The sequence below is a fragment of the Scylla paramamosain genome, chromosome 9 (assembly GCF_035594125.1).
Source record: "Scylla paramamosain isolate STU-SP2022 chromosome 9, ASM3559412v1, whole genome shotgun sequence".
Taxonomy (NCBI): Eukaryota; Metazoa; Arthropoda; class Malacostraca; order Decapoda; family Portunidae; genus Scylla; species Scylla paramamosain.
In genome coordinates, this window is record NC_087159.1 from 3,567,746 (window position 1) to 3,594,369 (window position 26,624).

General features: G+C 47.5%; 1 long non-coding RNA gene across 3 annotated transcripts in view; it reads right to left on the minus strand.

Moving 5' to 3' along the window:
* LOC135103406 (uncharacterized) overlaps positions 1-26,624 on the minus strand; it is a 180,973-nt gene that overhangs the window by 57,574 nt on the left and 96,775 nt on the right. Inside the window, exon 5 of one of the 3 annotated variants that reach the window (XR_010270036.1) lies at positions 17,592-18,062. The exons of the other annotated variants lie outside the window; for them this stretch is intronic. This is a non-coding gene — a long non-coding RNA (uncharacterized LOC135103406). Of the gene's footprint in view, positions 1-17,591; positions 18,063-26,624 lie in introns of those variants that run through there. 3 annotated transcript variants of the gene reach the window in all.

Here is a 26,624-nt window from a genome sequence, read left to right on the forward strand (position 1 = left end):
TCTGGAGAAAAGAAAAACTATTGGATGTAGAAACGGTGGGAGTAAAATAATGATACACAGAAATAATACAGGATCTTAATTACTACATTGTCATTGCTTTCCCTCGTTCCTCCTCTCTTAGTTACGAGATAGAAACACAATGAAGATGATAATGGCAACGATACAATCACTGACACGTAATTAAGCACCTTCATAAAACAAAATACAATATAAAAAAAAAAAAGGATTAAAAACAAAATACAACCGTCCTAAAACAAATAACAAAAAAATAACAATAACAAAAACCACTAGAAAAATAAATAAAAACTCGAAAAGACGAAGATATAATGAAACAGAAACCCACACACACAAAAAAAATAATAATAATACCTGCGTCTGATTAGCGTGAGTAGTCCCGAGGCGCTCCAGGTGACAGGTGTGCCCAAATAACCTGCCTGAGACCCGTGCACGAACACCGACCACCGCAAGACTCCCTTCTGCAGGTTAATTTTCGCACCCGTCAGGAGGGTGAGGTCAGCTGACGTCAGGCGTGCGGTTGATAAGGTTATTTGTGGAACTATTAAGGCTGCAGGGTTGGGAGGGAAGGGGTGAGGTGATGGTGGTGTGGATGAGGTGAAGATGATGAGAGAAGGTCAGGAGTCATGGATGAGATAGGGTGAGAATAGGGTGATGGAGGAAAGAGGATGAGATTGGGATGAAATGAGGGTGAGATGAAATAGGTTGAAGATCTGTGGAGAGTGAGAATGAGAAGGGTGGGAGGAGGAGATGAGGTAGAATGAGGACGGTATGAGAGAGGAAGGAGAAAGAGGCTGGGACAGAATGAGGGTGAGAGGAGATAAGGCGAGCACTGGAAGAGAGTGAGAATGAGAATGCAGGCGGGGAAGAGAAGAGGAAGAAAAGGTCATGCACTGTAAGTCATGATCTACTTTTTCTTTTAAGAGAGGAGTTTGGCTTCATATTTTCCTTGGTTTAGAAACATATATTGGCCAAGGAACTGAGGATATATAAAACCCCATCAGGCGCCACTCCCGAGGATTAGAAGGTGATAGAAAATACTACATCGATATTCAAAACTGGGGAGATACTCTGACAGTGGCAATCTGTGAGCCTGAGTTATAATTGGGAGATGGGTGGAGTCGTGTCTCTCTCTCTCTCTCTCTCTCTCTCTCTCTCTCTCTCTCTCTCTCTCTCTCTCTCTCTCTCTCTCTCTCTCTCTCTCTCTCTCTCTCTCTCTCTCTCTCTCTGTGTGTGTGTGTGTGTGTGTGTGTTGCCAGAGTCCCATCTTCAACTAAAAAAAAATGAACGGAAATGATCTTCCCCAGTGAACTTAATTTTGGAGTTTAATGTAATGTGATAGAGGAGAGAAAGCACTCGACTCTCACACTCCTATCTGAAAAAAAAAACAAAAAAAACATTAAAAATAATAAAAAAACAGTTTATCTTCCTCTGGTTTTGTTCTTTTATCAGAGACTGAATTATTGAAAGTTCAAAGGAATGCTTAACTCTCACAACCCAGCTTGAAAATACTAAAAAAAAACACTTTATCTTCCTCGAGGTCCTTTCTTTTATCAGACTGGATTATTGAAAGGTCACAGTATTACGGAATTCGCGATTTTTCTTTGATATATTCAGTAGAAATCATGGGTATTGATTTTCTGCAGTATTTTTTTTCCTTTATCGCCCTTGGCAAGCTTACATAAATAAATCCACAAAATATTAAAAAATAGCAACAGCACCAATGGATTTTCACGGTACGCTCGCCAGCAACAGGCAGATTCGGGAGGGTTGGCATTATACATATTAAATAATGCGTCAATCAATTTGTACGCGGAGGGAAATAAAAACGTTCGTCTCTCTCTCTCTCTCTCTCTCTCTCTCTCTCTCTCTCTCTCTCTCTCTCTCTCTCTCTCTCTCTCTCTCTCTTACTGTGAAACACCAACGTCATTTTCTTATTTTTCTCTCACTTTTCGAAACACCAAAAAACCCTTTCTCTCTCTCTCTCTCTCTCTCTCTCTCTCTCTCTCTCTCTCTCTCTCTCTCTCTCTCTCTCTCTCTCTCTCTCTCTCTCTCTCTCTCTCTCTCTCTCTCTCTCTCTACTCCAACCCTAGACACCCCGTAAGGAAAGAAACAAGCTCCTGCCGCTGCTCCTGGGCGCTCCCTTGTCGGCCCTTGGCGCAACACGATTACCTGTAGCTTAATACCCTGCCTACCTGCGCCTAATGGGAGATGCAAGCGAGTATGATGGAATTACCCCCGTGCTCTTAATGAGATACTTAATGGATGTGTGATTAATGATTTTGATGGGAGTGACGATGATGGGAGAATTCAAATGAAGTGGAAGGGAAGGGGACTGATCAGTTTGGAGAGAAGGGAAAGGGGATTGGTAAGAGTTTGAATGGAGAGGTGAGGAAGAGTTTAGGAGGTGAGGAAGGGAAGATAAAAGCGAAAGAAATAAATGTAAGGTAATGATGAAAAATGAAGATAAAAGCGAAGGAAATAAATGGAAGGTAATGAAGTTGTAGGGATAAGTAAAAATAGAGAAAAAGTAAGTTGAAGAAGGGGAAGGGAGGTTGAAGAAGAAGGATACAAGTAAAAGAAGTAGATGAAATGTAATGAATTTGTGAGAAGTAGAAGGTAATGAGTAAAAATAGAATAATAAGGCCAAAAGGAAGTAGGGAATTATAAATCAAAGTAGTAGTAAAGATAATTAAGCAAAAGTGATAAATCAAAACAAAAAACAACAAGTAAAAAAAGTAAAAAAAAAAAAAGAAATACGTACACAGGGAAGAAGAAAATTATAGCAAGTCAAAACAGAAAAGGCCATTAAGTAGAAGTGATAAGTGATAAGTAGCAGGAACAATGTCGTCACGCACACAAGTGGTACGCATCTCCTAAAACAATGTGGTAATGATAAGCCAGGTATAAAAAAATAAATAAATAAATAAAGCACCAATTAATTTAAGCGCGTGATAACAACAAGCACGTCTCAAACAACGACAAAAAAAAAAAAGAGTCGTAAATAAAGAAAATAGAAAACGAGACACGCTAACTAAAACAAAAACAATACAAAAAAAAAAAAATAGGGAACGTATCATTTCGGAAACCTATTTAATTATGACCCCTTTTTTTTTTTTTTCTTATATATATTCGGCGCCAAATTATACTGCAGCGCGACAACATCCGTTCACACATTCATTCTCCACACTTTTTTTTATATATATATTTTTTTTATTCATGTATATTTTTTTTAAACCGCACCGTGTCAGATAAATAAATATAATCACCTGATGTAGTTTCAGACCGATGCCCTCATTAGTGTGACACAAACACCTGATCACCTGACGCCCACTACCACCACCACCACTACTACCACCAACAAATAACTCTTTTTCCTTTTTATTTATTTATTTTTTTATTTTTTATTCGCACTGATAATTCAAGTTCTTCTATATATGCTACCGTAGTGCAGGAAATGTTTGGCGTATCTATTGCGTGACTGAGGATCAAAGAGGGCTGTGTGGGGAGTGGGGTTGTGGTGGTGATGGTGGTGGTGGTGGTGGTGGTGGTGGTGGTGGTGGTGGTGGTGCTAGTGTACACAACGACAGTAGAAGCAAAAAACACCACCTTCATGAAATCACTACCACAGTACCACCACCACCACCACCACCACCACCACCACCACCACTACCACTACCATTAGCATAAACCACCACTAAATTCGAAAGAATGCATATTTTGAGGACAAAACTGACCACAAACTCCCACCCACACCTAACTAACACCCATCCAACCCAATCACCCACACACACACACACACACACACACACACACACACACACACACACACACCAACCTGCACCCAAACACCCACGCACCCACCTACACATACCAACACCCTACCCACCTCTAACTGTCTGTCTGTCTGTCTGTCTATCTGTACGTTCCGCATAAGCTCACACATTTGATATTTTCATGGGAAAGAAAAAAAATGTGAAGAAAAAACAACGAATAAGTAAAAAAAGACGTAAATAATAAAAGTACACACACACACACACACACACACACACACACACACACACACACACACACGCACGCACACACACACACACACACACACACACGAAGGAATGACTCGGATGGAACCGTGTGTATATAAGTTCGCGTGTGTGTGTGTGTGTGTGTGTGTGTGTGTGTGTTTTTGGGGGGGGAAAGGAGGCAGAAAAGCAGCCAAATGAACCTAGGCACAAAAAGACAACACCAACGCAACACTCTCCGCCAAGTTAGCGGGAATACACCATAACGAGACGGGCAATTACACGTGCGATAAAATTAATTAGGCGGGAACAGGTTAGTAGGGAGGAGGAGGAGGAGGAGGAGGAGGAGGAGGAAGAAAAGAGGAGTGGAAGTAGTAAGTAGGTTAGATAAGATAAAACAGCTACACGAACAAACACAGCTGTCAAGGATGTCCAAAATAAATTAGCAAATATTTAATGAGGAGAGAGAGAGAGAGAGAGAGAGAGAGAGAGAGAGAGAGAGAGAGAGAGAGAGAGAGAGAGAGAGAGAGAGAGAGAGAGAGAGAGAGAGAGAGTCAAACTAATCGCTACAGGTGTAACAAATGTGCAGAACTGTAACTACTTAACACACCTGAGCCACACACCTGTCCTGTCTCAATTCCATCGAGGAAGAACTGGCGGGGTGAGGTGAGGACGAGAACACTTGCTTGGGAGGAGGTGAGGGGGAGTAAAGAGGATGGGAGCAAGCGAGGGGAGAAAGAGAGCAGGAGGTCGTTGGGAGGAATGAGTAGGTGCTGGGTACAAGTAAGGACGGAGAAGTAGGTGAGTAGGGAATTAGTGGGAGAGAGTAAGACAGCAGAGGAATAAAGTAGAATTACAGAGCAGGGGAGCTGTAAGAATGCAGGAGAGATGGGGAAGAATAGGAGAGTAGGCAAAGGGATATGAAGAGTATAGAAGCAGCAGAGAGAAGGAAGGAAGAAGAGGAGCAGATGGGAATAAAGGATAATGGAGGAGTAGGCAGGAAGATAGTAAGAAAGTAGAGTAGCATAGCGAAAGAGGGAAAGGGGATTTAAATTTACATGTAAGAGAGGTTCTGGACACGGGCAAGAAAATTTAAAGAAAGTAAAAGTTGAAAGAAGTTGCCAGTCATTCAAGAAAACGGTCCAAAAGCAAGTTCAAAGATACATTGTGAAGTGTCCTGAAGCTTCCAAAGACGATATCAATACAACACCTCAGCAGGACAAAGGGCAGGACAAAGGGCAGGACAAAGAAGAGTCACCCTCCCGAAGTCATCACACGGTACTGACGAATTGCAGGTGGTGATTTTTTTTTTTTTTTTCATAATTTTGGGGAACCATTTTGACTCTTCATTGGGGAACAGCGTCTATGGTGAGCTGCATTTTTTTCAGCCTTTTGTTGTCCTTGGACAGAAGACACTGTTACCAAAAAAATTCAGTTAAAACTTGAAGAACCAAACCCATAACTAAAACATCAAGACCGCTATAGTTATGTTTATATTAGAACAATTTCATGCATAGATAAAAATGACGAATTTGGATACAAAGAAGATGGAAGAATTGGTAACAAACCCGTCCAAGGCAAGCATCTCAATCAAGGCCAGGTAACTCAAAAACTAGTAAGGATAATTATTGCCGCCGCCTAAACCCCCGCACCTCGCAGCGCAGGCAGGTGATAAGCGCGCTTCCGGCAGGCAGGACCAGACCCACAACATGCGATCCTTAATGACTTGTTTGGCATCACCAGATAATGAATCACCGTCATATTAGTCAGGGCTTCGTGTCAACACTGATCCCGAGCACCACCGCAGGGAAATATGCGGTAAGTGAATACTGGCGGGAATTTCATCGCCACTGGAATCAAAGTGTCATTTATGTCTGGATGGAGCAGAAGTAAGTGTGGTCTTCGCTGGGAGAGTTCGAGACGTGGCTGTGGCTGTCGCTTATCAAGAAGCTCCTACGGAATCTATAAGTGAATATTTTGGTTTAGTGTAATTTAGTTTAGTTTAGTTATTTACGTTTTATTTTATTCATTTATTTATTTTGTTTTTATTGGGGTTACAGCTGAGTCTAACTTGGGTACTTGCACACACACACACACACACACACACACACACGATATACTCAAATTATACTAAAGCACTGAACACATTGAAAAAATTCTCATTTATCAGAAATTATACTATATTTGTGATCTATCAAAAGCTTCTGAATAATAGAAGAAACATTAAACGAGAGAGAGAGAGAGAGAGAGAGAGAGAGAGAGAGAGAGAGAGAGAGAGAGAGAGAGAGAGAGAGAGACACGAAAACCAAAGAGAAAGAGAAAGAGATATGGCGGCATTACCTGACTCTGTTCCAATATTAATGCTTCTACTATATCCATTGTCAATTTATAAAGTTCAAAGTCATCCCCGTCAGTAGGTTCAGGCTGGCCGGGACTGGGTTAAGGCGCCTCACTTATTCACGGGCGGCGCACAGTAACTCCCCCAACATGCAACATTACCGTGCCGCCGTGACTCGCCTCTCCACAAAACATCATGAACTTCCCCCAACCTTCTATCCTTCTGCACAACACACAGGGCATTACCAAGACAACGAGCATTCATGTCCTGTCTTGTAAAAATACTGTATGTGGATTACGTGTCTTTGTAACAAGCATTCATGTCCTTTATAAACAGCAGTACCAGTGGATGTCCTTTATAAACAACAGTACCAGTGGATTTCTCTTTAAGAACATGAAAATAAAAGGAGATTGAAAAAGGCTAACTTGATCTACGCATAACAGTTTTCTCTTTGGTTTCTTTCGTTTACTTTTTATTCTGTATTTTTCTCTAATCCTCTAGTTTGTATAAGGGAAAAAAAAGGAGGCTGGAAAGGATAAGTTAATACACACAAGATAGGTAATTTTTTCTTTCTTTCTTTATACTCTAGCTAGTTTTCTCATGTATTATAGTTTGTGTTGAGTTTTCTTAACCCTAAAAGCTGAGTCAGGACCTAAAGATCTTTTGCCGTTTGATATTCACGTGCATTCACTTACAATTCATAATAAGTAAATAATAATGCTAAGATATGGTGTTTTTCTTCTTACAGTTTCCAGCCGATATGTTACCGAATGGATAAGTGGGCGGGGAGAAGCCTTACTCTGTTCTAACCCGTTCTCCCACACGTGGTTTACAGCATTATGTAAAGAAGAATATATACTCATTCATAATTTTGTTTATCTTAAGGTTCATGTATTTGGAACACGCATATAATCCCCAATATAGATCAGCAGTCCATGGCATCAGTTCTGTGTAATCTTATGTAACTACCACCACCACCAGTACCACCACCAGCAGGCCTACAAACCGTTCCGGCAAGCGTGCGTTAGCCCCTCAACCTTGCTCTTCTTGAATATCCGCCCAGAATGAAGCTGCATTAATAATTTCGTTCTGAGTACGTAACCCAAGAGGAGGAGGAGGAGGAGGAGGAGAAGGAGGAGGAGGAGGAGGAGAAGGAGGAGGTGGTGGTGGTTTGGATAAGAGAGAAAGAAAGGAAAAGTAAAAGTCTACATAAATGCGGCAATAAGGATAAAAGTCCAAAGAAGAGGAAGAGAAAGAAGACAGGAGAGTAAACGAAAGAGGGGGAAAGGAAAGAGGATGGAGGGAAAGGAGAGCAGGTAACGAGGGAGGGAAATACCGCAGCTTGAGCTGAAAGACATGACAAGGAGGGCGAGGGTGAGAGGGAAGTAAAGGATAAGCAAGGAGGAGAAAACTGAGGAAGAGGAAGACGTGGAGGAGAGTGAAGGAAAGAGAGAGAGACGGAGAGGTAGGGAGGGAGGGAGGGGAAGACAAGGGGGGGGGGGGTGGCAAGAGAGAAAGAGAGCGAGCGAATGTTTGGCTGTCGAAAAGTTTAAGCAAAGAAGAACCTCTGAAGATTAACTCTTTTCATTAGCCAGCGTCGGGGTATGTCAACACCACTGTACACCTGATTTGCTGCGCGTACACCAACCCCCCCACACCCCCTAACCCCCCATCACCGCACCCCACCTTCCCTGCCCCACTCACTGCCAGACCTAACGCTCCACCTTCACAGCTACACCCTCCCCACAGTCCCCTCAACACCCCAGCACCACCTTACACCCATCCACATCCTCTCCACTCCCACCCATTACTCCTCTCTCGCCCACTACCATCACTGCCCCTCAAGCCAGTCCCTACCTACCATCATGAACACCACGCCCATTGCCGCCCCTCCACGCCCACTCACCTACCTCACCCGCCCTCCTCATTTAAGGACCATTTTTCACCTCCTCAAGACGCGCGCAAGGACCAAACCTGCAGGAGGAGCGACGAGATGGGGTATGGAGGCCACCCCCCCCCCTATGTCCTGTCCCGCCCACCGGTAATTCACACCAGGCAGACAGTGCTAAGCGGCGGGAGTGACGCTAGCGGTCCCTTCCTACGTCACTCCATCAGCTGCCTCGCCCGTCAGTTTCTCCAGTTCTTCCTCTCTTCTTCTTCAACATTTTCCCCTCCTCTCTTCCACGTCGGTTTAAAGACCTTCAGAAACTTCCCATCTTCCTCTTCATTCTCCTCCTCCCACCTGCTTCCTTCATTCTCCACTCTCCGTTTTCTCTCCTGGATGAAAATGTAAGGTGGAGGCGGCGCGGAGGCACACGGTTGAGCGGCGCTGGAGATGAGTTGCTTGTGACGGCAATTAGGTAGTCTTGTGTTTGCTCGAGTTATCTGCGAGCGAGGCAAGGCGCCCTTCAGGGTAGCAAGGCCGACAATGCTTCATCAAGTGCCTGGCCGACCTACTTCGCTCCTTCCACCACCTGGCCCTCCTCCTTCACCTCCTCCTCCTCCTCTTCCTCCTCGTTGTCCTTACTCCTCCTCTTCCTTATCCTTCCTCGTCTTATCCGTTTTCCTCTTTTTGTTTTGACAAGATAATGCAAAATTTCATGTATCGATTTTTTTGCTTTTAGTCTCAAGAGTGGTCGTTATTTTAACACACAAGCAAAACACGTAAACAAATATATACATTCTCTCTCTCTCTCTCTCTCTCTCTCTCTCTCTCTCTCTCTCTCTCTCTCTCTCTCTCTCCAACCCCCGAAAAAAAGAAATGCAATAGCAAATACCCTTTTTTCCCTTCCGCTTAATGTGATACAAGTTTTTATGGTTCCGGAGCGTTTATTTATTTATCACTTTTATTCCGGACCGAGGGACAAAAGAGAGCTGGACTGAGTTAGAGAGAGAGAGAGAGAGAGAGAGAGAGAGAGGAGAGAGAGAGAGAGAGAGAGAGAGAGAGAGAGAGAGAGAGAGAGAGAGAGAGAGAGAGAGAGAGAGATAAAAAAGTGAAAGGTCAGTGTGTGTGTGTGTGTGTGTGTGTGTGTGTGTGTGTGTGTGTGTGTGTGTACCCTGAGTCTCAAGATGGTGGCCTCCCCCTCGAGGGCCGCCACCTCCTTCAGGTCCCTTTTGTCTTGGCCCCCTGGCAACCCCGCGCCACCCCCGGGGGAGCCGCGGCTGTCTGCTGTCCTCCTCCTCCTCCTCCTCTACCTCCCCCTCTTTCCCTATTCTTCATCATACCCTTTTTTTTTTCCTCTTCCTCGTTTTCTCTCTATATCCCTCTTTTTGTTTTTTCTTTTACAATTTTTATGTGCATCTACTACTACCACTACTACTACTTCTGTTACTACTACTACTACTACTACTACTACTACTACTACTACTACTCTCCTGCCACTATTCTAACTTTTTCATCATTTTCTTTCTCTCTTATCTTTCGTATTATTCTCTTCATTATGTCCCTGAAACTCACTTCTCTTTTTTTTTTCCTTTCTTTAATCGCGAACTAGTTTTTTTTTTTCTGAATGTATTCTTTTGTTCATCCTTTTCTACTCTTCGTCTTTCTCTCTTTCATTCCCTCCCTCCTTCCTTCCTAGCTTCCCTTTAGCTAAGTTTCAACCCATTCCCTTTCCATCTCAGCTTCCTTATCACCACTAAGCACCTTTATCACACACCCCACGTCTACCTCCCATTTCCTCCCTTCCCTTTCCTCCCTCCCTTTGACTAACCACTAGCCTTCCCGTCACCCACTCCTCTATATACATTTCTCTTCCATCCTATTCTCCTTCCCTGGCTGAGCACCTAACCCTTTACTCTGTCCCCCCAGCATCACCATTCCTTCCATTCCCTCCCTCTGTCTCTATATTGAGCAACACTCTCGTTATCCCTCAAGAAATGTCCCTTTACTTTTCTTCCAGACGTTTTAATGTACCCTTCTTTACCTTCTCTCTCTCTCTCTCTCTCTCTCTCTCTCTCTCTCTCTCTCTCTCTCTCTCTCTCTCTACATCACGTCTCAGGCCTCAGCACTTGAGTTATGAACGCAGCGGGGGAATAGCAAAGTAGAATCACACATGCGCGGTTCTCCTTGGGCGCTAAATAGGCAGCCTCGCAGGGTCGTGTCTAATATGTGTGTACGACACTTGCCACATATGTACGATCAGTAATTACTCGCTTGCGTATGGTTTGTATTCGTGTGGCTGCGTTGGTCTCCGTGAAATGGATCTGGGTTGTCATTTACCGTGTCATTAATTTCTTGTTGGTCGTCTGATTGTTTGTGTGAAAGGAGACGAGTGTTTTCTATAGTATTTTTTTTTCATTTATATTCATTTGTATTAGTTTATTTTCTATATTTGTTGTCTTGAAAGGGTAAGTAATTCTGGACTCTTTTTTTTTTTTTTCCTGCCTCCCTACTGTTTGTTAATGTACATGCATTCATTGACAGTTAAAGATAAACGATTCTGGTAAAGGTTTTTCCCCCTCCCACTCTGCACAGGAATTCTTCTATGCGAGTTAATTAGCATAAAGGGGCGCTGGAAAAAACGAGATCACGTGGCATCGGCTAGGGTTAAGAGACCGCACTACCTCTCCCACTGACCTTAACAACTCGGCGCAAGGCAGCGAGTGTCCAGCCAGAGCGAGTCACCTGTCAGCGTTGCACCAAGGAGGCGGCCCAGGTGTTAAAGATATGCGTCCCATCAGCAGGTGCATCGACTATTCCAGCGCGACGTGGCCTCCCCTCCTGCACACTACTAAGGGGGCGGACTTTATTTTTGCTCTCTCTCTCTCTCTCTCTCTCTCTCTCTCTCTCTCTCTCTCTCTCTCTCTCTCTCTCTCTCTCGTTTTCTCGACCGTCCACTATATTTTGCAATGCCACAATGAGCAACACACACACGCACACACACACACACTGATGGACAAGAGAAAAACTCGAAAAACCGAAGGATTCACAGCCACCACTTGAGGGATGCTTAGAACGGCGCAAGAATAGAGAGAGGAGAGGGGAGGGTTGGGGGAAGGAGAGAAGAAAGGTAAGGAAAAGGAGATGTGAATATTTCGATAGGCACTCGATAAAAAAAAAAAAAAAAGCATGTCAAACCACACTCCTCCTCCTCATCTTCCTCCTCCTCCTCCTCCTCCTCCTCCTCCTCCCTAAAAACTTCAAAACTACAACCTGTGAGGAAGTAAAAAAAAAAAGGGACATCTTGAAGAAGACAAACAAGAAGAAAAAAACGGTAAAGTGACATACTCAAAAACCGAAACTTAAAACCACGTGCCTCATAAAAAAAAAAAATAGGAGGAGGAGGAGGAGGAGGAGGAGGAGGAGGAGGAGGAGGAGGAGACTTTTATCCCCAAGTTAGCAAGAATATAAGCTCTGAGGAGGAAAAGACAAAAAAGGTGACCAAAAACAATGTGTACATATTATATAGCCCTGAAATATTTTAAACAGGGAGAGAGAGAGAGAGAGAGAGAGAGAGAGAGAGAGAGAGAGAGAGAGAGAGAGAGAGAGAGAGAGAGAGAGAGAGAGAGAGAGAGCAAGAACAAGAACAAAAAGAAAAATAACAACAACAACACCAACACCAGTAACAAGAATAACAATAACAACAGCAACAACAACAACAGTAACAACAACAACAACAGCAAAAGAAGACACAAATAAAGTAACCTAGCTTATCTTTCGACCATAGCACCAGGAGTTAACCGGGTGGTGGTGGTAGTGGTGGTGGCAGTGACAGAGGCGGCGGCAGTAATGGTGGTAGCGGTGGTGGCGGCGGCCGCAGCTTCCAGGAGGGACTAAGGCAAGGTGGCCACGTGTATGCCTGTCAAGCAGAGACCATTACCAGGACAATGTTCCCGCTGGCCGCCACATTTCCGGGTCGCATATTTAAGAAAGGAGAGCTGGGAAGAAAGGAAAGAGCGGAAAAAGAGAGTAGGTAGAGGGAGGGAAAAAAGGAGGAAAAAGAGGATAGGTATATATAGGAGTAGAGGGGGAGGAAAAAAAAGGAGTACCCAGGAAAAATAAAGGTCAGGAGGGAGGGATAAGTGAGTAGAGAGCCAGTGTAGATAGAAAAGAGAAGGGAAAACACAATCACGAAAAGGGAAAGTCAGGGAAAAGGCACGGGGAAGGAAAGGTGAGCGGGAGGAGGCAGGACAAGAGAAGACAGGAGAAAGGCTAAGTGCTCCGCGGAACATCAATGAGGCACTTGGGATGCAGGTGTTCCCTCGCTTGTTAACCCTAACGATCCACCTGCCGCAAGGTGTTCACGACGCCGCTGACCAAATTAACTAAGTACAGGTGTTAGCGGTGGAGCATGTGTGTGTGTGTGTGTGTGTGTGTGTGTGTGTGTGTGTGTGTGTGTGTTACTGGTGGTGGTGGTAGTAGTAGTAGTAGTAGTAGTAGTAGTAGTAGTAGTAGTAGTAGTAGTAGCAGTAGCAGTAGCAATAATAGTAGTAACTAATAGTGGCAGCGACACAGAACTAAAATCATTGCTGCTGCTGCTGTTACTACTACGACTACTAATACTACTACTGTTACTACTATTCCCCGAACTACTACCATCGCTACCACTCCTACAACCACTACCACGGTCTTTTAGTTGCTGCTACAAAACTTAAGAGGACAATTTACAAACTAAATGCGCGCAGCCAAGCACAACATGTAAATCGAGTGAATGGACTCATAATTATTGAAATGTACAATGTAAACTCAGCAGGTAATGAATTGGTGGGCCACAGCTCTGCCCATGTTTATGCAGCCACCGTGGACCGCGCATCAGTATGGGCGTGCGAAGCTGCGCACGGCCCGTGCGTGCTGATGGCCCGAGGTGCGTGATGGCGAGCTCGCAAACGCCTTCGCAATCAAGCAATTCAATTAACTATTCGTCAGGTTATCACCGTGTTTCCACCCCACCGCCGCCCAGTCACTCCCAGACAGCCGTAAAACTCTACATTGTGCGCTGATTAAGTGCTATGTCGTATGCCGGACAAATTGAGGCGCCGCTTGCCATGCCATCACTGCTCCCGCCCGCGGCACCTGACCGCCGCCCGGCCAGGACACTCCCGACACCAGTTCATTGCTCGGGTCACCTCACCAGGGATGCCTCGGCCGTGGAATGCCCAATAGGGACGGCCCTTGATATTTATTGCCGGCAGGCGGCGAGGGACGGTCAGGGTGCTGAGTGGGTCACACCAGGAGAGTCCTACTGCTGCCCCGCCACGGCACTAAGAGATAATTACCCTCCATCTCTTTAATCTCTGCCAGGAACACTCACCATATACAGGCCATGCAGTTCATTTATGCATCCATCCATCCAGCCATTTAGCAGCCGGTTAGCATACTAGCCGTGCAGTTCATCCACCCATCCATCCATCCATCCGTCCGTCCGTCCAGCAGCCAGGCACGTCACCACCTGATGTGTGTGGATGGTTGGTTATATTACTTATTCAGTGTCCGTCAGTACAGCAGCAGCAGGTGTTGACGAGCCGTGCAGGTGACCAGGGCCATGCTGAGTGTTACCTCAACTTGAGCAGGCGGAGAGTGTGGAACACCTCTACATTTAAGCCTGAAAGCGGCACATACGTAACAACTGCGTAGGTGCAGCAGCAGTAGGCACCACCATCCCTCCACCCTCCCCTGCGCCTCCCAACCCCGCCAGCTGCACGCACCATGGAGCCAACTAGCTGGTAACATAATAAATATGACTCTAAAAAATGCGCTTTATGTAATTTGTGCTCTAAACTCTGTTGGCCCGAAAATGTGGAATGTTCATCCGTATACCCTGGACACCTGTGTGTGTGTGTGTGTGTGTGTGTGTGTGTGTGTGTGAGAGAGAGAGAGAGAGAGAGAGAGAGAGAGAGAGAGAGAGAGAGAGAGAGAGAGAGAGAGAGAGAGAGAGAGAGAGAGAGAGAGAGAGAGAGAGAGAGAGAGAGAGGAAAAACACACCCACATTCACCCACCTATACACCCACCCACACACGCACCACTCAGCATGCAGCACAACCATCAGCGTGGGTCATATTCTCCCAGTCACTTCACTCACTCCACCCATTCACGTCCCCCCCCCTCACCGGCCGACCACCGCTCCCCGGGTGTCGCAGCTTCCACGAACCAACCAAGTGACAAAGTACACAAGTCTTGCTGTACTTCATCGACCGCGGCGCTTCATTCACGACCTGGACGAGAGAAATACCCGCGAGACTCTCCTTTCAGCTAGTGAGGACCCAAAGTTACCCCCCACCTAAGGAAGCTAGAGTGTCTTAAGCTTCATTGCTCCTACCCTAACCCACCTTGCCTTTCTCAGCTAGCAGTGATATGTTCCTCTCTGCACCTTGTCACCTTTCCCTTCCTCCCTGACCGCGACCTCTGTTTTGCCTTTCTCAGCTAACAGTCGTGTGTCCCTCGCTGCATCTTCCCCCCCTTGCCTCACTCCCTGACCGCGACCTCTGCTTTGCCTCACAACCTCACCATGGCCGCCTCCGCTACCCTGTCCCACCATCGGCACTTTGAGGGACAGTCTGATGCGGTGAGAAAGTGCTGACTACCCGACTCTCATCCAAACCACTAACACATCAACTCACACCCCTCGCTCCACCAACCGACCCGACACGTCACCACCCCACCACGCCACGCCGCGCCCACGCCCACGCCCGCCCGGCCAGAAGTGATATATCACCCGTGGCTTCACAGATTAGTGACACGCTGGACGGGAAATTAGTAATCAGGGTGAGCCATCAATCAACCCACAGCAAAATACGTAACGCTATTTATTACTGTAAGTCTTCCATTGACACTCCATTCCACATCTCTCTGTCACTGGGTATTGTGTCCGTTCACTTCCTGACTACACGCCGGATTCGCACCTCCACCACCAGCAGCACTCAGCACAGTGGTTCGTGGTGCTTTGGTCATTATTCAGAAACGTCTCGCCACAACTGCTTTCAAAGGCCACGTAGATGATTAACCGGATTCTCAAGAGTGTTTCCCCCAGTTAACAATACAGAAATTTTCTTAATTTGTTACTAGAATCATCGGAACACGCTTAAAAACCCATGTAAGTTCAACTAGAGCCTTTTAATAGTGGAGGTTCAGCCCAAAAGCGTTTGAAAATATGGGCCTTGAACTGGAGATGCTGTGTACTTCTATACCGCTGCCTGATATCACCGTGGGGGCCGAGGTATTAAAATCTAATCACCAGCTCCTTAACACAAGACTCACGCGCCTGGGAGCAGTGGAGGGGGAACCTGGACAGCGCCACGTCTCTACCTGTACCTTCCCAAGCCTTAATTAACACCTGCCCACCCTGGTACTCCACTTCCGCCACCAGAATAGACTTTGTGCGGTAGGAAACAACCTCGGTCATCGTCCCACTTGATCCTCCTCCTCCTCCTCCTCCTCCTCCTCCTCCCTTCTTGAATTAAGTCCCAGCGCGTCCAGGCAGTCCCCACAAGGTAAGGAGTCCCTCACCTGTGCTTGGGATGACTGACCTGTTCGCTCAACTAATGACTCCGAGACCTCACACCTGCCACTACGATTACGGATGTTGCTTTTATTATTATTATTATTATTATTATTATTATTATTATTATTATTATTATTATTATTATTATTTTTATCATTATTAATACTACTGCTATTCCTACTTTACTACTACTACTACTACTAAACATTATTGTTATTGCTACTATTACAGTTATCATTATTATTATTTACCACAAGAGGAAACCGACATGTTGCTTAAAAATTAATTGGGAGCGGAATTGAATTAGTCACCACACTGGACAAATTAGTGTCTTCCTCCACCACCACCACCACCACCACCACCACCACCACCCACGCCCCGGAGGTTCACTTAGCGATGATGACTCGCGCCGCGCTGCCACCGTATGCTCCCATTAACACTGCCCACATATACAAGACTTCACTTCTAACCTATAATCTCTACTCTCCCTCGTCCCTTATGCCGCTCTTGCCCGTGAACACAATGCCAGAGACCGTGTTATTCCAGCTCACCTCTCCTGCAGTATATAAGCGCCCCCCACCTGGTTCTCACTCTTAATTACTTTCCCGGCAGGTACTCCGGCGGGTCGTCATGCTCACGATCATCTGTCTTGCTCCCGCCGCCACCGCCTTCAAGCGAGACTAAGTGGAGGACGTTTCGTGGAAAAGCCTCTTCCGCATACTTGATTTGTTTTAATTATAAGCATGTGGATGACCTGTGTGTGTGTGTGTGTGTGTGTGTGTGTGTGTGTGTGTGTGTGTGTGTGTGTGTGTGTCTTTTCTTTACCTTTTAGCGAGTCTTTCCCACACACTCTCTAACCTCCGCCGCACTGATTCACAAAACACTGTCGGCTTCTCGCTCAGCACAAGACGTTGGGTCGTACTGCGGCCAGACGCGTCACCCTCACCACTCTGAATTAACCGAGCATCTCTCTGCAGTATTCCAGTGATTAATAAAGTGACAGTCGCAATAATACCATGTGCTGTTGTTGGAGTTATGTAAGTACTTGAACAGATGGTCGCGACACAGCTACCAATCAGTGTTCGCCGGGCCCTACACAACCACTACACCGCCGCCGCCGCCACCACCCTTAGGCGGCGCGTCGTCCTCCCTTATAGCGCTGTGTCACGTCTGGTCGTGACCTTCTAATTAGCTCCTAGCCACGAGGACGACACACGCTAATTGGCAGGCGTGGCAAGGATGTGCCGCACAAGAGGGCCGACCGCCTGAGACATGAAGAGAACTGAGCCAAATCCCCGCGTCTCCCAGCCCACCATCCTCCCGCGGTGATGGGACGGCGGACCACAGACCCGGCTGTCCTGTCCTGGCATGGCATGGCGTGGCGTGGCGTGGCGTGGCAGGTTTTGCGTGTGCGAGTGCGTGTGTATGTGTACGTGGTTTGCAGACATCAGGTGTCCTCAGTCGTCGCGCCCCGCGGCGGTGCCTCCCGGCGGCCGTAGCCACATCCGGGCCCTTTGTATTCTCTTCCTACGCTCGTCAGTCGCCGGGGGCTGCCGCCGACACTATTTACGTTAGCTTTCTTCCTTTTTGCAACACACGCTCCATTCGGCACGATAAGTGGGGAAGTATAATTGCATATTTTACGTGACTGCAGGAATCCATAGCGTGTTGCATTATAACGTGCATTATACCGTGGCGTTGTAATTACAGTTTCAGTCTCTGTTATTAGATTAAACAATTTTGTCATTTTTGAGGAAAGTATGATTTTTCAAATGAAAATAACACTTTTATTATATTTTAACAAGGGCAAACGTGGCCGCTCTGTCTGCATGAGCGACGCAACAATGTTACTGAGCGGGCAAGGCAGGAAATAAAGGTGATGGATGCCGTCACTCACACTGACAAGTATATCTCAGGGTTTTCCTCCAGTCGCTAGCTCATCACCCATTATAGAAGGTCAAGGGACAGGTAATGGTCGTCTGGAGGGCGCCTCCTTCAGTGCAGCAGTGGCCACAACACGCCTGCATTCCCTTACCACACCTATACAAGTGGCGTCCAGCCTCGCTGCTCCGAGGGTCGCGGCTGAGGCAAGTCACTCACACGGCGCTGGAGACACCGGCTCGGATTTAAGATGATCACAGAGAAAGCACAAAGGAAGGAAGATGAGAGGCAGGGCGCTCAGCGAACACTCAGATGAAGACGGTGAGCAAGTGGGACAAGGGGCCGCTGATGTCAGACAAACGACGCTACCTGGAATATCAAAATCCAGGATAAAAAATACATTGTTATTCGAAACCGTGTTAGCGCTACGAGACAAATGTATTCAGAAAAATCCTGTCAGGCGGTGAGGCATGACAGTGCCGCGCCACACTTGGCACTACACGCACAGCGACCAGCTCAGGGGAAAAATGTTTTACGCTTTAAATATGAACACATTTTTCCGGGCACCATAACTAAAATGCTTTAAGACTGCTGGCACCAACGGGCACACACTGAAACGATGATGTTCGCGAGTACAAAGTGTAACAAAAAATGAAAGAAAAGGTTACAAATATATAATTTTTCTCCTACATACGCCAGCCCCTCTCCACGGCCCTCCCGTCACCGGGTCACGTCCGCGGGATAGACCTGCAGGACCCAAGACCCTCCACACCAAGGCCCCGTCATGGGAGACAGGCGATCGCTTCACACAAGTGATCGTCTTCTCGCTGCGCCTGCTTATTGCTCAGACTGATGACACAAATGCCGAATGCATTTGTAACGGATGACTCAAGTCCTAAACCTGAAGTGCGTGTTCGATGTCCTCAAGAGAAGAGACAGTTTTGCCCTGTGCAGGCGTGACGGCAGCAGCCACACGCACTCCTCGCTCCTGCAGCTGGCGACATCTTGTGACAATCGACCAAGGGAAGTAAAGGAATCAGCTACAGTAAGAACAAAGCACGTCCCAGGACCATCTCAGATTTTTATTTATCTTTTATTTTTTCTATTTATTTATTTATTTATTTACTTGTTTTATTGATTCGTTTATTCGTTTATTCATTTATTTATTATCTTCCAATTTTATTTATTTATTTATTTTCTTAGGTGAGCAATGTGTCATTTACTTTCCTTGCAGGCGTTCTCCTGCCCCGCTGGTGTTCGCTGGGCGGAGAGTGGCCAGGTTGGGATGGGGGAGTGGACATCCTTGCACGGCCATCCTCACGCCCCGCCACGGCTCTCACGCAAACAGCAACCCATGCCGTGCCCACCTGCAGTGCCCCTCCCCCTGCCCTCACACAGGCCACCTCATTAGCGGGGTTCAGCTTAACACAAAATGAAATGAGTCCATACCGTCGTTACTTTGTTTTCAATAATCACTGGTAAAAGACAATTATCCGGCGCGGCCCGCCTGACGCACTATCAATTACCGTCCACCAGAATCAGCTTAGTGGAAGCCATTATATATATGACAATATAAAAAATCCTACGGTTCTATAATGCAATTATCGAGTTACTGTTGTCTAATAATTACGTATTAAAGCGTTATAGGGAAAAATTGGAAATTTAACTACAATATGCAGTGGTCCTGGACAGGGCGGTGAGGGCGCTGGCTGAAGTGAGGCGCACCGCCACAACACACTTGCAGTGACCCAGACGAGTCACGCGTCCTTCGCTTCATCAAGATTTCGGCCATTCCATTCTAAGACGAGACGAAGCTTAAGCAACAGAACGGAAGCAAGCGGAGGCTCGTCGGCAGCCTTGGTGGGAGGGCGGCAAGGACAAGGCGGTGGCGAGGCGTGTGGAGGCCAAGGGAAGCGGCGGTGTCAGTCCAGAAAGAACATGAAAAAAAAAAAAATCGTGGCGAGGCAGGCGATGACAGGGCGGTGTGACACGAGGTTGGCTAGCGTGATGCAGGGCGCTCAGCAACGGTGACATAGTGACCACCCACCATTCACTGTCCTTCGCTGCCCTCCCTCCCTCCCACAAGCTTAATGACAAAAAAAGGACAAAAAAATCAGTGGTCACCTGTCTGGCCGCCACCTCTAATTAACCCCAGGACACCAATTAGTGCACTTGTTAAAAACCAACACAGGTGACAGATGAGGCAGCTTACCTATTCAAGATCACAGGTGAGAGGCCCCCCTCCACGCCCCACACACGCTCCCTGCTGACCGATACCCAGCCTGCCGCCGCCATGCTCCCCCATCCCCCCGCCCCCCACACAAGCACTAAAAATAAAAATAACAAAAAAGCCAGAACGAGAAGGCTCCAGCGTTCCCCTTTAATGGCGGTACAATTACAAGAGCGAGTAATTAAAAACTTTCTTTGTGTTGGCTCAGGGGTCGGTGGCCTTGTGGACGGGGGCGGCATGGTTTGGAATTCCTTGCCCTCTCTCTCTCTCTCTCTCTCTCTCTCTCTCTCTCTCTCTCTCTCTCTCTCTCTCTCTCTCTCTCTCTCTCTCTCTAGCTTGTGAAGGCGGCAGCGACGACGGTGCCAGCATGAACGAAGCTGAGACGGTGCCACCTCATCATATTCGGTTTTAGTGAGGAGGAGGAGGAGGAGGGGAAACAAGATAATGAAGCCGACCTAAGAAAAGACGATAACGTGGTGGAAGACGAGGAGGAAGAAGAGGAGGAAGATCAGGAAGAAGTAAAGAAAACGAGAACAAGGAGCGAGCGATAAAGATGAGAACGCCAAAGACGACGACGACGACAGAGAAAACGTCAGCCATGATGAGGATTAAGAAGACGAGGAGGAGGAGGAAGAAGAAGAAGAAGAAGAAGAAGAAGAGGAGGAGGAGGAGTGGGTATCATATAACCAGCCGAAACACACCTGCATCGCCCTACCATACCTTCCCACCTGCAATTTTCATTTTCCCCTCACCTCACCTGGCGACGCGACGCAGCCATTCCGTGCCGTGCCTCCCGCGCCCCGCCGCCCCGACTTTCGAAATACCTGAGCTGCGAGATCGATTGGCCGGCGCGACAGGTGAGCTTAGCGCCGAGGATTTCTTGACGAACGATGCGAAACGAAACAGAGCCAGAAGTAAAGAAATTATTCGAGTTTAAGAAAATATGTAGAGTCCTCAGCTCTGAATAGAAGCTACCTGCCTCTTAACCTCGCTGCAAGACGCCCCTCCTCCCCCCCCTCCCATCTCCTCCCCTTCCCCCACCACCCCTCCTCCCGATTCACTAGTCTCCCACTCCTTCCTCCACCACCCACCCTAGTTTCTCCTTCACATGTACACCCCCCCTCCTCCTTCCTTTTCCTCCTCCTCCTCCTACTCCTTCTTCTTCTACCTTCCCCCTTCCTCCACCCTCCCCCCCTTCTTGATTCCAGGCCCAGACGTCTCAAATTCACGTCTTTTTCTTAGAGTCAGACTGCCTTTCTCCCACTCCACCCTCCCCCCACACGCTCTCCAACAAACCCCCACACTCCCCCCACTTCCCTTCCCTCCCTTGGTTTCAGACTCACCCACCCAAACCAAGAAGTACCCAAGCTTTCCCCTTCCCCCTTCTAAAACCCCCCTTTCTGTATCCCCTTCCTACTTCCCCTCACTCCACCTCCCTCATTCCTACTCACAGTTTCCACTTTCTTCCTTTCTCTTCTTCCCTCCCTCTCTTTCTCGCTCTCTCGGGTTCCCTTCCTCTATCTTCCTCCTCCTCCTTCTTCTCCTTTCTTTAGTTTTTTTCCAGGTGTTGGGTTTTCATCACGGACACAGGTAATTACGCGAATCACCTGGACGGGGAATCGCTGCCGTCTGATTAAAGTAAATTTGTTCCTGATCTTCATTCCCGAGTCAGATTTCGGAAAGGAGGCGGAAAAAAAAGGGGGGAAGGGAAAGAAAGAGTAAACAGTAGGAAAGCCAGAAGTCAAGGGTATCATTTTCAATCCCATTCTTTCCCTCCCCCCCTTTTTCTAGTTGCGTGCTGCTATTCTTATTATTATTATCGATGTTTTTACGCTGCCGTTGAAGTGATGTTGTGAATATCTTGACTGGATGAAGCTCTCTCTCTCTCTCTCTCTCTCTCTCTCTCTCTCTCTCTCTCTCTCTCTCTCTCTCTCTCTCTCTTGCAGTGAGGGAAAAAAAGGCGAAAAAATTAAAGGTTGGCTCAGGATCCGTCCATTGGCACGGCGGAAATCATTACTGTTGCAAGCCGTGCATTGTGGCGCCCAGTGTTGCCATCGCCTGATACGTCTGGCCGCCTGCAGACTCCCCAGCGTTGCCAACACTCAACGTACCCAAATGTTTCAGCCTAGACAGTGTTGCCAGCGCCCGATGTGTTACCGGCAGCTCATATGACTCCGATTTAAATGCACTCAGCAGCATCGCCAAGGGTCGATACGTCTCGCTTAGCTTCAGATTCTGCAGCGCTGCCAACGATCGATGCGTCTCGCCTTGCATCGGACTCACCAGTGTTGCCAACGATCAATGAGTCTCACCTTGTACCAGATTCGGCAGCGTTACCAACGACCAGCGATCTCGCAGTGCCGGGAAGCCTCGTGTTGCGGGACCACTTCGGGAAGCTGCTGCAGGGACACAACACACTGCTGTCAACGAGCCGCCGGCGCAGGGTTAGGAGACGGCCCCCGTGACTCTGGTGATCCCCATGAGCTGAGAAACAAGCTGTAATCACAATGCCAAGGAGACTCACGGCAGCATGACGCGGGCGCAGCGGCAGCGTGGGAGGCGTGCAGGGGGGCGTAGCAAGCAGTTTTTTTTCAGCCGTAGCGGTACACCAGCCTACGTGTTGTCTGAGGGCGTGTGGCGAGAGGAGGGAGCGCGGTACAGTTCCAGGTATATATGCTGATTCATAGCACAGGCTGCGGACCTTATAACCTGAAGGGACCCAACACGTCTTGCTCAGGCGAGGTGACAGGCTGGGCACCGCGTGGGGCGACACAAAGCCTGGCTCTCACAACACCTACGCGCACAACAAAGGGACAGTACACTTCCCCACGTGCTCCTTTGTACACAGAGAGAAGGAACACATCACCAGGCTCTCCATTTCTCTAAGCTGACCACACCAATCCTATAAAGGACACGCTCCCCTCTCACACACACACACACACACACACACATACACACACACAGGTCTAGCGCGACACCCTCCCATCGCCTCTTCCCGGAAGCCGATCATAGACCACGAGCACCTCTGCCCTCCTGAGGGACCCCCGCGGCAGCCTCTCCGCCGCCGCCTCTCACCCTGCCACTCAATCCACCGCCCTGTCCATAATCCACCAGGGTGAGGACGTGCTCTTTGTCTTCTTGTTATGGAGACTGTCCCTCCTGCCATTGTAGGAGCAGCAGCTATCATCAGTATCCATATCATTATCATCACCATCAATCACTATTACAATCTCAAATGTGAAATACAATAATCATGGATGCCTCAATATCTGCACCTTCGGGATTCACACTCAGCCATCACGCAGCTCTTCTCGCTCGACTAGTGACCTAACTTGACCCTTGGCGACCACTGCACCGTGTCTCTGTGAAGCGCGTGGCGGCGTGCGAGGCAGAGAGGCATGGACCCCACATGGCGGCAAGGGCTGGAGGGCCTGATGTAAAGGGACCACTTACAACACGCGCGCACCTGTTAATGTTGACACCTGGGCGTTCCAGGAAGCTCGAGTAGCGGATGAGGGTGTTGAGGGAATAAAAGAGTATAGAGGAGAGTGTCAATTTGAAGGCAGTACTATGAAGACACGTGTCGCCGTCCACGCCTTCCGGGAAGCGTATACGCGGTGTAGCGCACGAGGAGCTGTCAACCCTTGCTTCTCTGGGGACGCGATTAACCTCACGCTTCAAGTCATTCCGGGTGTTGGCTGACGGCTGGATCCTCCCTTTTCTCTTATTTTCAGTGCGAGTTGCTATCGTCACTGTTTTCACTGTAACTTATGTAAGCTACGTTACTTTCTACTGCTTTCGTTACTGTCCTCTGTGTAATACGGCAATAGTGTAACCAGCTGGGAAATTTTCTTTGAAGTACAAGAGATTGAAAATTCTAGCAGACTCTGCCTTACTGACTTTTATACACTGCTCCTGTCTAGCGTATTAATAACCGCATTTGTTAGAAGTTCCGTTAAATTTTCTCTGCCACTCACTATTCCTCGTGTTAAACTTTTACTTCCACGTCTTCATTTTGTGCAAATGTATCACTCCTTCCTGTCTTCCTTTGTCTTTGCCGCCATTCCTCTTTCCCTAACCAATGTTTCTTTAAAGCTACAGAGGTGCTAAGAGCTGACCATGAGCTGGGGTGACTCCCTCGGCCCTTACCACTATTGGCTCCACGTGGACGCCTCCCTTGTGTGGTGCTGGCGGCGACAACCACGCCGCACCTGCTAATGACGCAGGAGGACCAGTGCCGTGTTCTGCTTACTGAGAGGAGTGAGGGACGTCTTCTTAATACTCCCCCATTCCCTTCTCTTTGTGGTGCCGCCCCTGCCCCCCGGTCTCCTGTGCTTGTGCTGTGTCTCGTGCTGGTGTACATATATTGCAGTGCCTTCGTGCTGTGTTCTCTTCGTCTCCTCTTCGTCTGTGGTTGAAGATTGTTACGTTAGTTAGTTCTGTGTTGTTGTTATGTTGTTTGTTGTTTTTTTTTTCTTTTTTCCTTCTTGTAGTATAAGTGGCCTTGCTGGTGGTAGTGATATTGGTGATGATGGTCTCAACGGTGGTCATCACTACCATCATCATCATCATCATCAGCCTCACTAATTCTCTACTCATTCCAGTTGGCTGCCCGTCTACTTCAGACCACCCTAGCAAAACCGTCTTATCTCTCCATATGCCGGGCGTACAAAATGGCATGACAGGAGGAACAGAACCACCAGCACACACACACACACACACACACACACATCAAGGACCTTAGAGATTAACGGCCTTGTATCTTCTTGTCTCTTTACTACAGCAGCTCCTCCTTAATTTCCACTTTCCCTCATGCAATCCACCACTTGACCTAGAGCAAGAGTAAGAGAAGAGGCTATCCTTCACCCCCTCCCTCCCTCCCTCCCTCCCTCCCTCCCCCTTCTTAGTTTAGTTCCCACGGGAGAGAGGAGGAGAGGCCTGCGCGGGTTTGCGTCTGCGCGGTGGGTTGTGCGCAGCGGTATATTTAATATTCCGGCAACAATAGAACCTCCTGTTTAATTTCGCATGCATAATTGGTCCGGCGAAATTTGTATTTTTGAGACTTTGTTTTCTCGTTTAATTAAGAAAAATACGAGAAGCGAGTACCGGTGGAGGCCAAAAGAAAAAGAAGCAAAAAAAAAAAAAAAAAAAAATCGGTGCCAAAAATGCCGATGTTGCTGAAAGGGAGAGAAAAATGTACAAGGCACGTGTAGGAAAAATAGAAAATATATAACTGGACTAAATTTGTTTGCAGCTGTGTGTGTGTGTGAGAGAGAGAGAGAGAGAGAGAGAGAGAGAGAGAGAGAGAGAGAGAGAGAGAGAGAGAGAGAGAGAGAGAGAGAGAGAGAGAGAGAGTACGCTACACACACATACGCTGGTGAGGGAACAGGAGGATAAGGGAGCAGGAGGAAGAGGTAGCAGGAGCGGGAGGAGGAAGAGGAGGAGGAGATCTTTAGTCAGAGTACGTTTTCCCGCGGAGAGGACGAGGCCGCACCAGATGAGGCGTGGAGGGCTTGTTTAGTTTGGTCGTGAAGTGACTTTTGGGCTGCGCTGAGCTGATGCCAGTATGGATGTCCGATTAGGTATTGAGGGGTGAGAGTAGTGGTGGTGGTAGTGGTGGTGGAAGAAGAAAACGAAGACGAAGAACAACAACAACAACAACTAACAAAGAAAACAACAACAACAACAACAACAACAACAACAAAGACCCAACAGAAAACAAAGGGCAAAACGAACAATAAAAGGAGGAGGAGGAGGAGGAGGAGGAGGAGGAGGAGGAGGAGGAGGAGGAGGATATGACCAAATAAATACACAAGTTTCCCCGTCAGGAGAAAACGAAAATGGGCGCAAGATTGAAGTCGAGAAAATGGAGAGGGCGTGAAGACCAAGAAGGCGGAGGACGAAGGGCGTCGGGGAAGGAGGAGGAGGAGCGACGCGGAAAGAGAGGAAAGGAAGAAGAAAAGAACATAGAAGGGAGAAGAAGAAGAAAGAAAGAGGAGACGAGAAGAGGAGGAGTCAGAGTTCAAGAGGAAGATGAGAAGAAAGGAGAAATTAGCGAGGCGATATTGGGGAAGGCAAAGAGATGGAGGGCCAACTGAGGAAGACGAGGAGGAAGAGGAGGAGACGGCGCACAGGAAATGGAGATGAGAGCAGGAACAGAGGGCGTGGGGAGCAGAGGGCGTGTGTGTGTGTTCCTTGAAGTCAGATAACAAGCATTCGTCTTCCCTCTTTGTCTACAGCGCTTTCCTCTGCGTCGCCGACTCCTTCTGCGTCACCCCAGGAGCGACACTGCGACGGAGTAGATTACTGACGGGCACAGACACAGTTAGGAGACCTCGAATGGGGAGGAAAGGGAATGGAAAGGAAGGGAAAGGAAGGAAAAGGAAGAGATGAGAAGAAAAGTGGAAGGGAAGGCAGGGAACGGGGAAGGGAATGACGGGTGGTGTAAAATTGAACGAGTTGGAATGGGAGGCGTGGATTGGAATGGGAATAAAAGATTAGAGCGGTAAGGATGAAGGGGGAAAAAAAAAGTGGTGTTTGAACGAATGAATGAATGAAAGGAAAGGATGAGGGAAAGAAGGAAAGAAGGAAAAGACAAGGATGACGAACGGTAAGAGGAATATGGATGGGAAGAGAAGTAAAAAAAAAAAAGAAAGAAAATGCGATGAAATGAAAGAGAAGGCAAATAAAGAGACGTGCAA